The sequence below is a fragment of the Pelodiscus sinensis genome, chromosome 19, assembly GCF_049634645.1.
Source record: "Pelodiscus sinensis isolate JC-2024 chromosome 19, ASM4963464v1, whole genome shotgun sequence".
Taxonomy (NCBI): Eukaryota; Metazoa; Chordata; order Testudines; family Trionychidae; genus Pelodiscus; species Pelodiscus sinensis.
The window spans coordinates 10828753-10841804 of NC_134729.1; the positions used below are offsets into that span (position 1 = coordinate 10828753).

Sequence of the window (13052 nt, forward strand, 5' to 3'; positions counted from 1 at the left end):
CCCAGCCTCTCCCCAGTTGCCATGGCTCAGCCCCAGTCCCTGCTGGGCAGTGTGGGCAGTTTTGGGAAGGCAATGCCTTCCCTTGCCTGCATTCTCCACTGCCCACCATGAGTCTCCTCTCCTTCTGGATCGGGGGAGGGGGGGTAAGAGCCTGGACCCCTGGATTGGTGCTATTAAGAGTAAGGCTGTGTCTATATTGGCACAATCTTGCGCAAAAGCAGCCACTTTTGCGCCAAAACTTGCTGCCTGTCTACACTGGCCGCGAGTTCTTGCACAGGAACACTGACATTCTAATGTATGAAATCAGGGCTTCTTGCGCAAGAACTACGATGTTCCCACTCAGGAATAAGCCCTTTTGCACAACTGTTCTTGCGTAAGAGGCCAATGTAGACAGGCAACATGAATTTATTGCGCAAGAAAGCCCAATGGTTAAAATGGCCATCAGAGCTTTCTTGCGCAAGAGAGCGTCTACACTGGCAAGAATGCTCTTGCGCAAGTGCAAAATCATGCCAGTGTAGACGTAGCCTAATAGGATAACGTTACGTAGTGTTTCCAGCTAAACAAAGCAGACATCAGCCTCAAGAAGCTATCTCTGCAGGATGTGGTCCATCTGGGGACTAAAGCAGAGACATTAGGAGAACTTAACAGTTTTCTAGCACCATTGAATGTGTCATGTCCTGTCTCCCACCCTGGGCTAGGTGTGGGGGGTAGACATTATGTACTGTACTGTGTTTGTGTGCCAGTCCCAGACTCCAAATTTAGAAAAGATGTCCTTAACAGAATATCATAGCCTGCCTCAGAAATGTTCATCCTACACTCACCAAACTTCTTCCGAAACCCCGTACCTCCTCCATAGAATTGTGGTGCTTGACCACTTTCCAAAATCTTGGCATGGTCTCCCCCCCCTCAGAAATTATTGCCACCTCTCCCCACTTCAGGGGGTAAATGGCAAAGTATGAATATTTGCAACAAACTATTTGGCAAGTTTTTCAGAAGGGAGAAGGGAAAATTCTTGGTCATGGGCTGTCAGCACAGACATACCAAACTGCCAACCTGTCCCTCTCCATCCTCCACCCCCAGAATGCCAGCTGTAAGAAGGTGGGCGGGGCACGCACATGGGGCGCTGCCCCGCCTCTCTTTGTGGGAGGAGGGGGAAGGAAGTGGAGAGGCAGCTTGGCTCCCATGTGGGGCGGAGCCCCAGGAGAAGGGGTGGGGATGGGGGCTGTCTTGGTGAACGTCTCAAAGAAGTCCAAGTGCTGAATCATGCTCCAGTTTCTTTCACTGCTTGTGAACAGCGGGTGGAAGGGAAACGAATCTAATTTCAGTGACTGTGCAAATTCCGTGCAGCCAATTCTGTGCTTGACCCCGGTGAGAGCGTCAGAGGGAAGCCTTTTGGTTGGGCTGCTCGTTGAATCTAAGTAATCGGGGGATGGTCCCGCTGGGGTAGGGGGCGTGTCTGGCTCCCACACGACCCCGGTGAACAGATCTCAGTCCCCGCTGCCACGTCCTTTACCCAGAGGCCTCCCTGAGCCTGGAGGGCTCCCCTCATACTCCTTCGTGGGACAGAGCCCTCCTCACCCCCACAAGGCTGGGCCCAGGGTTCCTAGGGGGGCTCCTTCACCCCATCCTTGAGGTCATTAGGGCAGGAGCTGGGGGTCCCCACCCCGGGGTGCTCTCCCTGCACTGGACACTTCTCTAACCCCTGCTGATTGCAGACAGCTCACGGCAAACACAACGTATTACACAGCCACCAGTGTAACAAAGAATAAGGATAAAATGGGGGAGATGAAACAAAAATGCACCCCCACCCCCGCTCTGTACTTATGACTCTTGCATTAGCCTGCTTGGCCTGTCAATCAGGATGACCTAGAACAGAGTTTCTCACCCGTTTTTAAATAAAGTATCTCTATTTGAAAAAAAAAAAGTACCCCCAGGACCTACAGTTTTCAGACACACGATTTTTTTTTCTACTATTGCAGCACATTTGTTTAAAGACTTTACTCGTAGCCAGGCAGGCGCTGAAATTTTTGGGTGTAAAATGTAGAAAAATAATAAAGCGCTGCGAAAACTTAAAACAAAAATTCCGTTTTCTCCAAATGTTAGTTGTGTGGAGGTACCCCCCAGATTTCCTTCACGTGCCCCTAAGGCTACTCGTACCACTGGCCGAGAAACACGGCCCTAGAACATCGCCCTCTCCCCATTGCTCCTGGGGACTGTCAGTCTCAGAGCTCTGATTTCTCATGGACCCTTTGTGATGTAGTGTGGGTACCTTGCTGGTTGCTAGGCTTGGGTTGTGAGTGACCTCCACTGGCTGCTGTTTGTACCACGGCCCAGCCGAGTAGCTGATGGGACAGGAAGGTAACCTTTTCTGCCAGTTACCCCCCAGGGAGAGGAAGGTGCAATGCCGCCTCTGGCTGGGGGCCAGGGCTGGAAGGGACGGTCTTTAGTTTCTGTCTGGGAAGCAGGGGAGAAGGAGCTAGGGAGGGGGCTGGGATTGTAGGCCCCAGCCACCCCCCATCTCAAGGGGGGACACTGAGGCCTCTTAGCCCCAGTTCCTGTAACCAGATGACCTCTGTACTGTGCTGTATCCTGGAGAAGCAATAAACTCCCTCTGTTCTACTGGCTGGTGGAGTCTGTCCATGCCATTACGGGGGTGCAGGAGACGGGAAAACCCCAACGTGCCGCCACACCCTTCCTCCTCCTCTTGATTCGGGGGCCAGCCCACCTGAACCTCCCTCTGAGTTTTTTAGGAAGGGGCCAACACGCTGCAGACTCATCGCCTACTTTGACTTCTCACAGGCTCGACCTGCACAAAACGTCCGTCTGGCTGGGAGCTTTTTGAGAAAAATTGTTACTTCTTCTCCATGGTGACTAAAAGCTGGGGGCAGGTGAAGCAGGCCTTCATCAACCAAGGGTCTCGCCTGGTGATCGTCAACACCAATCTGGAACAGGTGAGCCTCCATTCCTCCTGTGGGGCATGTGGGAGAAAAATCAAATAACTCCAATGTTGTCTAAATTGGACAAAATTAGACTGTGCAGGAAATCAAAACTCTCTAAAAGAAAACTGCTATAAGGGTTAAACGTTTTCCAGGCCCCTCTCTCTCTGTAACAGAGAAATTATCTTAATTCTAATCAAGACCCTTCCAATGCCTCCTATCTCAAGTTCATGGAGACTCCTAGTCTGTCACAAATTGTCATGTAAACTCTTATCTTTGTCACAGTTTGCCTTGTAGACTCCTCACTCAGGTTCTCATGTGCCTTTGTACTGTAAAACTGACTTCTGGCACTTCTGGTATGAACAGAAATGTCTCAGAGTACTTCTGTCTGCTGAGACTTTGTTATGTTAAAGAAAACAATCAACAACTAAACTGTCTGAACATACTGTATAAAGGATCCCTGAAACTGTCTCTCAGGACTGCTGCTGCTCTTACTCTGGTAGCTGTCAGCCTGCATGCATGCATAATAAAGTTTTCCTTCTAGATTTCTCTCCTGTCTCACTGCTTTGACCTCCAGCCTAGGCCCCTTCTGGGGACTCTTTACGCCAGTGGAGCAAGATTTCCCCAACAATTTGGTGTCAGAAGTGGGATAGCTTGGAACTCCAGTTGGAAAGTCTGACGATGGGGAACAGGAACGGACTACAGCGCGCATCTGGAGGGTAAGGGATCCATTTAAAATCCCCCAGTCCGCCTCCCTGTTTTCGTCACCAGTGGGACTGGCTGGCGGTAAGAGTCATCTTTTGCTCCTACATTTGCTTTAAGAGGCTTGAGTTAGATTTAAAATGAAAACACTGAGTATAGCCAAATAGGGGTTGGATTTTGTTGCTGACTGATTGTTGGCGAGTCCAAGCGCATGGTTTTGAGTGAGTGTAGTCTGGAACGGGACCACAGCCTCACCAGTGCTGTCTGTGTCACTGAACAGCTACCGAAAGCAAGGGCGGTTTCCCCTGGCACATAAGAAGTGTGAGTGAAGTTTGTGTGGACTCCCACACTATCCTTGGAGAGGGTAGTACTGCTGGGCTCCTGTACTGTCCTTGGACAGGACAGTGCTAACATGGGTGGGATTGTTCCCTCGAGTATGTCTCCGACTGAGGGGAAAGGTTTCTCACAGCCTGGGACTCCCTTATCTCAAATGATAAGAATTTACAGTCAGCTAGGTAATTGCTGGCAGGTTTGAAACTAAAGAGACTTAAGAAATTAATGAGCATTTGGAATGGCTATACTCAGGGGAATTCCCAGAAAAAATGGCCACTAGAGGGTAGCTTTGACTTAGAAAAGCTTGCTTATCTATCGAGGAAACACATCCCAACCAGATGGAATATTGGTGCCTCTGGGAGGATGTGGCAGTTAAAAAAAAAGAAAAAAAAAAAAAAAGAATCAGAGCATAATGGCTAGCCAAAAAGATTCTATTAAAAAGCTGCAGCAACAATTGGCTACTCTAAAGAAACAGCTTGATTCCCCAGATGTGCCATCTGTACCCCCACTCCTCTTTGGACCCTTGTCAGCTGAACATTCTTTCCTGTTATCTGCCTGTTCTCCTGTAAATCTTATGGGACGTGACTTATTGTGTAAATTGGGTGCAAACCTTCTCTGTAGAGAGGAAGGGATATTTGTTGACCTTCCCCCCCATCAGGCTCCAAATTTGATGACATTACTACTCTCAGAGGGTATGTCTACACTACCCCGCTAGTTCGAACTAGCGGGGATAATGTAGTCATCCGCAGTTGCAAATGAAGCCCGGGATTTGAATTTTCCGGGCTTCATTAAATGCCGGCTAGTTCGGACCCCGTGCCGCACGGCTACACGCAGCACAGACTAGCTAGTTCGGATTAGGCTTCTAATCAGAACTATCTGTACGCCTCGCTAGTTCGGATTAGAAGTCTAATCCGAACTAGCTAGTCTGTGCCGCGTGTAGCCGCGCGGCACGGGGTCTGAACTAGCCGGCATTTAAAAATGGCGCCGGCCGGCTTCATGCAAATGAAGCCCGGGAAATTCAAATCCCGGGCTTCATTTGCAACTGCGGATGACTACATTACCCCCACTAGTTCGAACTAGTGGGGTAGTGTAGACATACCCAGAGGAATCTGATGAAGCCTCTGGACATACTCCCCTCCTGGAACTCTCAGATGTCCCAGAGACATTGTGGGCAGCCCACGCGAATGAAGTGGGGTTGCTAGCCTCTGCAACACCAGTGCAAATAACATATAAACACAACAAGTTTTTCCCAAGGGTACCCCAGTATCCATTGTCTAGGGAGGCACAAGAGGGCATTAAGCCTAGAATCTCTTCCCTCCTCGTACAAGGGATATTTGTTTATACAACTTCACCATGTAATACACCTATACTACCTGTGAAAAAGGAGGAAAAATTTGACAGCCAGGGTAAGCAAATCTATAGATTTGTACAAGACCTAAAAGCCATCAACAAGTTTGTAATCCCTAGATTTCCAGTAGTACCTAACCCTGCTACTATTCTTTCCTCTATTCCACCCACTTCTAAATGGTTCTCTGTAATAGATTTATGTTCTGCCTTCTTTTCTATTCCAGCGCAATTCTATTCCAGAATTCCCAATTTCTCTTTGCCTTTTCATTTCTGGGTCATCAATTAACCTGGACACGTTTTCCCCAAGGTTATTGTGAAAGCCCTTCTCTGTTTTCTCAGTTTTTAAAAGCTGACCTTAATTCTATCCCTCTTCCCTGCAGCTCTGTGTTGGTTCAGTATGTTGATAATGTGTTAATTGCTAACAAAACTGAGAAAGGGTGTAAAACTGATACCTTGCAAGTGTTAAAATGTCTTGCTGGAAGGGGTCACAAGCTTATCCCTTTAACTCGAGCTTGCCTTTTAGCTTCCGGACAGTCTGCTGCCATTTATACTGACTCAAAGTATGCTTTCTCTGTCTGTCACGCCACAGGACAAATTTGGAAATAACGAGGTTTCCTTACCTCTTCTGGCTCCGCTATCTCTTGGTCCCCTTATCTCTCAACTTCTTGATGCTATTCAGCTACCCACATCCCTCTCTATTACCCATTGCCCGGCCCACACAGGTGCAACCGATCCTGTCTCTCTGGGTAATGGGAGTGCAGATGCAGCGGCCAGACATGCAGCAGCACATGGACCTCCGGCTCCCTTTCAGATTCTGGTCTCTCTTTCTCTCCTTGTTTCTTTGCAGGACCTGATAGAACTACAGCAGGCTGCTCAACGTGCAGAGAGAAACCTTTGGGAGAAAGCAGGCTGCTTCTTATCCCCAGCTGGGATAATGGTTGCTCCTGATGGCCACCCAGTCACCCCAAGATCTCTCACACGGCAGCTTGCTCAGGTGTCTCATCAGATGACACACATGAGCAAAAGGGGGGTGGCCCCACAGATCCCAAAACAATGGTACACCCCAGGCGTGCACCTAGAAGCTACAAGGGTATCTAATTCATGTGTGATTTGTAAGCAGTTTAATGTTGCAGGAGGAGACTCACAGGCTAATGGCCACACGGAAAGAAGAAACCTAGACATAAAACGGCGGTTAGGAAAGCTTGCACCTGCAGATGAAGGAAGCCCTCCCAGTACCTACTGATGTACCGTGCCACAACAACCCACCAGGCGACTACGTGTTTGTGAAGGAACCTCGCAGAAAGAACTGCCTGGCAGCCCGGTGGGAAGGACCGTTCCAAGTGCTGCTCGTCACCCACACAGCAGTAAAGGTGAAGGAGCCTTTCTGAGATTTAAAAAGTGATCTTGGGTGTAAAAAGGTTGGAGGCCACTGGTATAAAGGATCCCTGAAACTGTCTCTCAGGGCTGCTGCTGCTCTCACTCTGGTAGCTGTCAGCCTGCCTGCATGCATAATAAAGTTGTCCTTCTAGATTTCTCTCCTGCCTCACTGCTTTGACCTCCAGCCTCGGCCCCTTCTGGGGACTCTGTACCCCAGGGGAGCGAGATTTCCCCAACAGGCATTAAGCACAAGGGGCCAGTCTGCAATGCTACACTAGGGCGAATTCGCATCACCCTTACCCGGAGCAGCCCCTACCCATGGCCCAAAGAGGGCGGCTGCAGTCCCAGAAGGATTGCAGCCCCCACCATGGACGGAGAGCAGGGAACAGGAGCCGCTGCCTCATGCACTGGGCTGCCAGCTCCTGCTGCTGGCCTCTCTGTGTGTGGCGGAAGAGCAGCAGCAGCAGCCCCGCACGTGATGGGAGGCGGGAGTGGGACCCTGCACAATAGATTAACCGGTTCTTGGTAATCCGTGTGTGTGCTGGGGGGAGCTTAATGGGACCTGGATACTGAGAGTCATTTGAAAAATGCTGAGTGAGCTTTGTGACCAGAAAGCTCAGGGTCAGGGTGGATCCTGCCAAATTCACAGCCATGCAAAATGTGTCCCACACTGAAATCTGGCCTTTGTGTGCTTTCACCCCATGCTATATGGACTTCACGGGGGAGACCAGCATCCCCGACACCCTCTGCCCTTGTCTGATAGTTATGCCCCTCATTCCAAGTCCTGGCCTTATCTCCGCCCCCCACTCCCCACCCTGTGCAGTCATCTGCAACCCCCACCCCACCCACATCCTCAGATCTATCTGCCCCCCTGCAAAATTGCCCTGGGGCTCCTGCCCGGCCGGTGTCCCAGCTTGGCAGATGGTACAGCCCCCTCTGTGCCCCCTCTGGGCAGGTGCCTATGCATGGTACGACCTCCCGCAACCTATCCTGTAGGCTTTAACCCCGCCCACACTTCAGTCCCTCTCCACTGTGATGTCTCTAATTTGCTGACTGGCATGGAATTACCCCGTTTTGGCTGTTCCCCTTTCCTGGCCCCTGCCTGTTTGTCTGTCCATCCTTAGCCTGTGAGTGCCTCAGGGCAAGGAAAGTCCTTTCTTATGTCTCTGGAAATCAGCCGACACATTGCAGGCACTACCTCAGACAAGTCCCCAAACTTTACACAGCACAGAATTAACCAGGGGAACTCACTGCCACTGGATGTCAGTGGGGAAGGGCCGGATTCTGTTTTCCAAACAGGGCCCTTTATACTGATATAAAGAGGCCTTGTTATGCCCTCTGTATTTTTGTGCACAAAACGCACTATTTACAAAAAAATAAACATGAAAACTCTCCCTGCTGCTGCTTCAGGTCACAAGCCAATTTCTATTGGCCTGCGGTCAGACATGCCCCCATATTCCAGAATCAGTCGATCTGGTTTCAGTGCATGGGAAATCCTACAGGGATGTGGCACCTTGCAAAGACTGCTTCCACTCTGCCAGATGTTTTGGTAACAGGCCTTTTTCACGTCCTTTACCTCCCAAGAGCGGGTCTGGAGCCAGGGGGGGCAGGGCTGGCGGCACCCAGAGGAGGGCTCCTTCCATGTGCTGGCTCCCCATTCCAGGCACCCCCACTGGCTGAAGGAGGCTGCTGCTGGCGAGGGTGGTGCAGAAGTAAGGGTGTGGCCCGTGATGTGTGTTTCCTGGCTGTGAATTGGATCGTGCCAGCTCATGGCTGCCCTTGGAATTGTGCAATCGCTGAGCGTGCAGATTTTGTGCTGATGTGAGCGAGGGCAAGTGACATTATCAGTCACGTGCTGCGCTGCTGTCTCCATGGAGTCACCCCGAGGCAACAGCTGCTTGTGGACTCTGCTGTTCTTGCACATCCTTCCTCCCAAAGACTTCTCCTCACAGAATTACAAGTGGCAGCGGGGGGAGGGGGAGAGGAAGAGATCTGGCTACTTGTCCCCGCACAGCTATCCTGCCCACTCCACATGCCCCTCACCAGAGTGCCTTGGCATTGGTTCCAGCAGGGGGCAGGCTCTGGCTCTGCTGAGGGAGTAGACTCAGACCCTAAACTCCTGCCCAGCTGGTGTGGACAAGCCCTTGGCCAGGTTAGTGCCGGGGTAGCCAAATCCGAAGCCCTGTAGTTCTTGGCATATGTCCCCACGAACCCTGAGAAGTCCACAGGAGATTATCCCAGAAGGGCTGAGGACTGTGTCAGACGAGGCAGAACCAGGCAGAGAGTTGGAACAGTGTTGTGATAACCACGCGACTGTGTGTGACCAGCTTGCTGGGAAGTCAGTGTGGTTAGGACAAGAAGGCTGTGTCTAGACTACATGGCTCCATCGACGGAGCCATGTAGATTAGGGTTGTAGGCAAAGGGAAATGAAGCAGCGATTTAAATAATCGCCGCTTCATTTAAATTTACATGGCTGCTGCGCTGAGCCAACACGCTGATCAGCTGTTTGTCGGCTCAGCACGCTAGTCTGGACGCTCCCCTGCCGACATCAAAGCCCTTTGTCGGCAGCCCCGTTATTCCTCGTGGGATGAGGTTTACCGGGGCTGCCGACAAAGGGCTTTGATGTCGGCAGGGGAGCGTCCAGACTAGTGCTGAGCCGACAAACAGCTGATCAGCGTGTTGGCTCAGCGCGGCAGCCATGTAAATTTAAATGAAGCGGCGATTATTTAAATTGCAGCTTCATTTCCCTTTGCCCAATAAACAAATCTACATGGCTCCGTCGACGGAGCCATGTAGTGTAGATGGACCCGAAATGTATAAGCTTATCATGCCGGTGAGAATGGATCCTGTCTCTGGGAGACACAGACCATCTTGGGGAATGTCTGGTCTGCTTATTGTTGTTATCCTACTGACTGGGGGGAGAGAAAGGATTCCATGGCCTTTGTGAATGGGGAAGTTGCACCCAACCAGCCCTTTGTCTTTGTTAAGCCAGAAACTTCAGGTTTTGAATCCACAGGACAAGGGGGAAGTGCAGAACCTGCTTTGGCAAAGGAAACTTGCAGTTTAAACCTAAAGGGCCAGAACTACAAGGGTATGGAGCCAAAGATATGGTGTGATGACAGAAAGTGTTGTCAATATACACTTGCTATGGAGGTGTTCTTGTTCCTGATGTTAACTTTTGTAACCAATGTGCTATTGTTACCAAGAACTGTAAAAATGTACAGTATGTGTGCTGTTTTGGAAAAACCATTGAACCTGTCAAGAAATGTACCAAAATGACAGATTGTATGTTAAAGGACCCTGTGATGTTGATATTTCACAGTTAATGCCTGTAACTGATCTTGGAACTTCTTACAGGACAAAGAAGATTCCAGCCATAATGTACTGTATGGAAAGGGAAACTGAGGCACACTACCATTATGGTTTCATGGCTAAGTTCCACGATACCTACACTATGGGGAGTGAGAATACCTACATTAACTCAGGGTGGCTACGTCTACACTGGCATGATTTTCCGGAAATGCTTTTAACAGAAAAAGTTTTCCGTTAAAAGTATTTCCGGAAAAGCGCGTCCGATTGGCAGGACGATTTTCCGGAAAAGCACTTTTTCCGGAAAAGTGTCCGTGGCCAATCTAGATGCACTTTTCCGCAAAAAAGCCCCGATAGTCATTTTCGCGATCGGGGCTTTTTTGCGGAAAACACTACTGTGCTGTCTACACTGGCTCTTTTCCGGAACAGTTTTCCGGAAAAAGACTTTTGCCTGAACGGGAGCAGCATAGTTTTTCCAGAAAATCACTGATGATTTTACATGAGATCGTCAGTGCTTTTCCGGAAATTCAAGCGGCCAGTGTAGACAGCTGGCAAGTTTTTCCGGAAAAGCGGCTGATTTTCCGGAATAACTTGCCAGTGTAGACACAGCCGGTATGTCTACACTGCCACCCTAGTTCGAACTAGGATGGCTAATGTAGGCAATCGAAGTTGCAAATGAAGCCTGGGATTTAAATATCCCAAGCTTCATTTGCATCTTGCTGGGCGCCGCCATTTTTAAATCCCCGTTAGTGCGAACTCCGTGCCCACTGCTACACGTGGCACGGAGTACGTAGTTCGAATTAGGCTCTCTAATTTGAACTACCGTTACTCCTCGAGGTGGAACGAGGTGTAACGGTAGTTCGAATTAGAGAGCCTAATTCGAACTACCTGCTCCGTGCTGCGTGTAGCCGTGGGCATGGAGTTCGCACTAATGGGGATTTAAAAATGGCAGTGCCCGGCAAGATGCAAATGAAGCTTGGGATATTTAAATCCCGGGCTTCATTTGCAACTTCGATTGCCTACATAAGCCATCCTAGTTCGAACTAGGGTGGCAGTGTAGACATACCCTCAGTTGTAATTGGATTTCAGACAGTTGCCAGAGCTGGCATGGGTGAATTTATTATTTTTCCTTAGCTCTGGGCAAGATCACCAGACACACATGGGGATCATGTTGCAAAAGCGATGATTCTATGGCTATGGGTCTTACCAAGATTTACCTTGGGTTTATAAAACAGTGCAAGGGCATGGCTGTCACTATGATAGACCTTGCAGTGAGGAAGCCTATTGTAGGTGAGCCTGGTTTTCATACACTTGTCCAGTTATGTACTCTTGTTTCTAATATTGGATTAGAATCTGTAATACAACAGAGCCAAAACATGGGGAGGCCTGAGATGCCCTCGGTGATGTTACTGCAATCACTTCCTGCATCAATTTTGCATTGGTGGTGTCACAATTCTGGATTTTAAGGGGAGCAGTCAGATTTTAAGGGGGGACATGATAGCGGTTTTCAAATATCTAAAAGGGTGTCACAAGGAGGAAGGAGAAAATTTGTTCCTCTTGGTTTCTGAGGACAGGACAAGGAGTAATGGGCTTAAAGTGCAGCAGGGGAGGTTTAGATTGGACATTAGGAAAAAATTCCTAACTGTCAGGGTGGTCAAATATTGGAATAAATTGCCAAGGGAGGTGGTGGAATCTCCCTCTCTGGAGATATTTAAGAACAGGTTAGATAGACATCTGTCAGGGATGGTGTAGACGGAGCTTGGTCCTGCCTTGAGGGCGGGGGGCTGGACTCGATGACTTCTCGAGGTCCCTTCCAGTCCTATTATTCTATGATTCTATGATTCTATGATCACTGCTGTGCCCACGGGGGTGGAGGGGGGCGTTGCCGCAAAGTCTATACAAAGGGGGCCATGTGAGGTGTCAAATGAAAGCTTATGTTCTACTGATTCTATATATTCTACTCATGTACTTGTGTGATGTCTGTATGTGGCGTTCTGTGCTGATACTGGCTTGGACTGCCTGTTGTAAAGGAGGATTGTCCAAGGAATGACTATGCTAATTAGCACAGCTCTAGGAACAACGGCTCTCAAGGTGCACAATACACACCTGAGGAATGTGTCTGGAGACCTGCAAACCAGCCAGGGCAGAATGGCTGCTGACATATGAAACAGAGATAGGTCACTCGGCCATGTGACCTGCTCCTCTTGGAAGGGACCAGGGAGATATATAAGTGCCACGAGGTGGTCTCCATCTTGTCTTCAATTCTGCGACTGATCCCAGATGCAGTCTTGCGAGGCACAGCGAGCTGGGAAGGACTGTCAACCCATCCTGACGTCGGATGTACACCAGAGACTTTTAGGATAGCACTTTGTAACATCTCTGCTGAGAGCCTGCATCAAGAACTGGGCGATTCGATGCATGTAATGTATTTTCTTTAACAACCTTACTCTCCACTTTCTCTTTCTTTTCTTAATAAACCTTTCGATTTTAGATTTGAAAGGATTGGCCCAGCGCGATCTTGTGGGTAAAATCCAAAGTGTAAATTGACTGGGAACTGTGGCTGGTCTTTTGGGACTGGAAGAACCCGTTCGGGGTAGGTGAGATTGGGTTCTATAACCCCTCACCTGTGTGTTAGGCTCGGGGCTGATTTTGGCACAGGGAGAGCTGGAGTGTCTGAGGGGTTTTGCTTGTGAAGATTCTTTCTGGCCGGGTTGGCAGCTGAAGCACTTGGTATGACTGGTTTGTGGCCTGTTTGGGAAAGGTCTCCAGACAGGGGCTGTGAGGAGCCCTGAGTTTGAGCAATTTGCCCTGAGCAGACGCCCTCTGTGATGCCCAGACCCGGCCCAGTCCATCACAAGCTGGTACCAACTTTGTCTGATGTTCTGAAAGACAAAAGAAAACATCTTTCTACCTCAGTAGGGCTAAGTCTAGACTGCAAGCATCTTTCGAAAAAGCAGTACTAGACTGCAAGCAGTACTTTTGAAAAAGCAAGCCGCTTTTTCGAAAGAAAGCAGCGAGTGAGTCTGGATGCTCTCTTTCTAAAAAGCC

At 49.5% G+C, this 13052-nt stretch overlaps 1 long non-coding RNA gene across 1 annotated transcript; it reads left to right on the plus strand.

The window, feature by feature from the left end:
• Positions 1–1910: 1910 nt before the first annotated feature.
• LOC112544362 (uncharacterized) lies at positions 1911–6917 on the plus strand. Its single transcript, XR_012896768.1, has 3 exons — positions 1911–2951; positions 3514–3655; positions 6452–6917. It is a non-coding gene; the product is annotated as an uncharacterized LOC112544362 (long non-coding RNA).
• The last annotated feature ends 6135 nt before the right edge of the window (positions 6918–13052 follow it).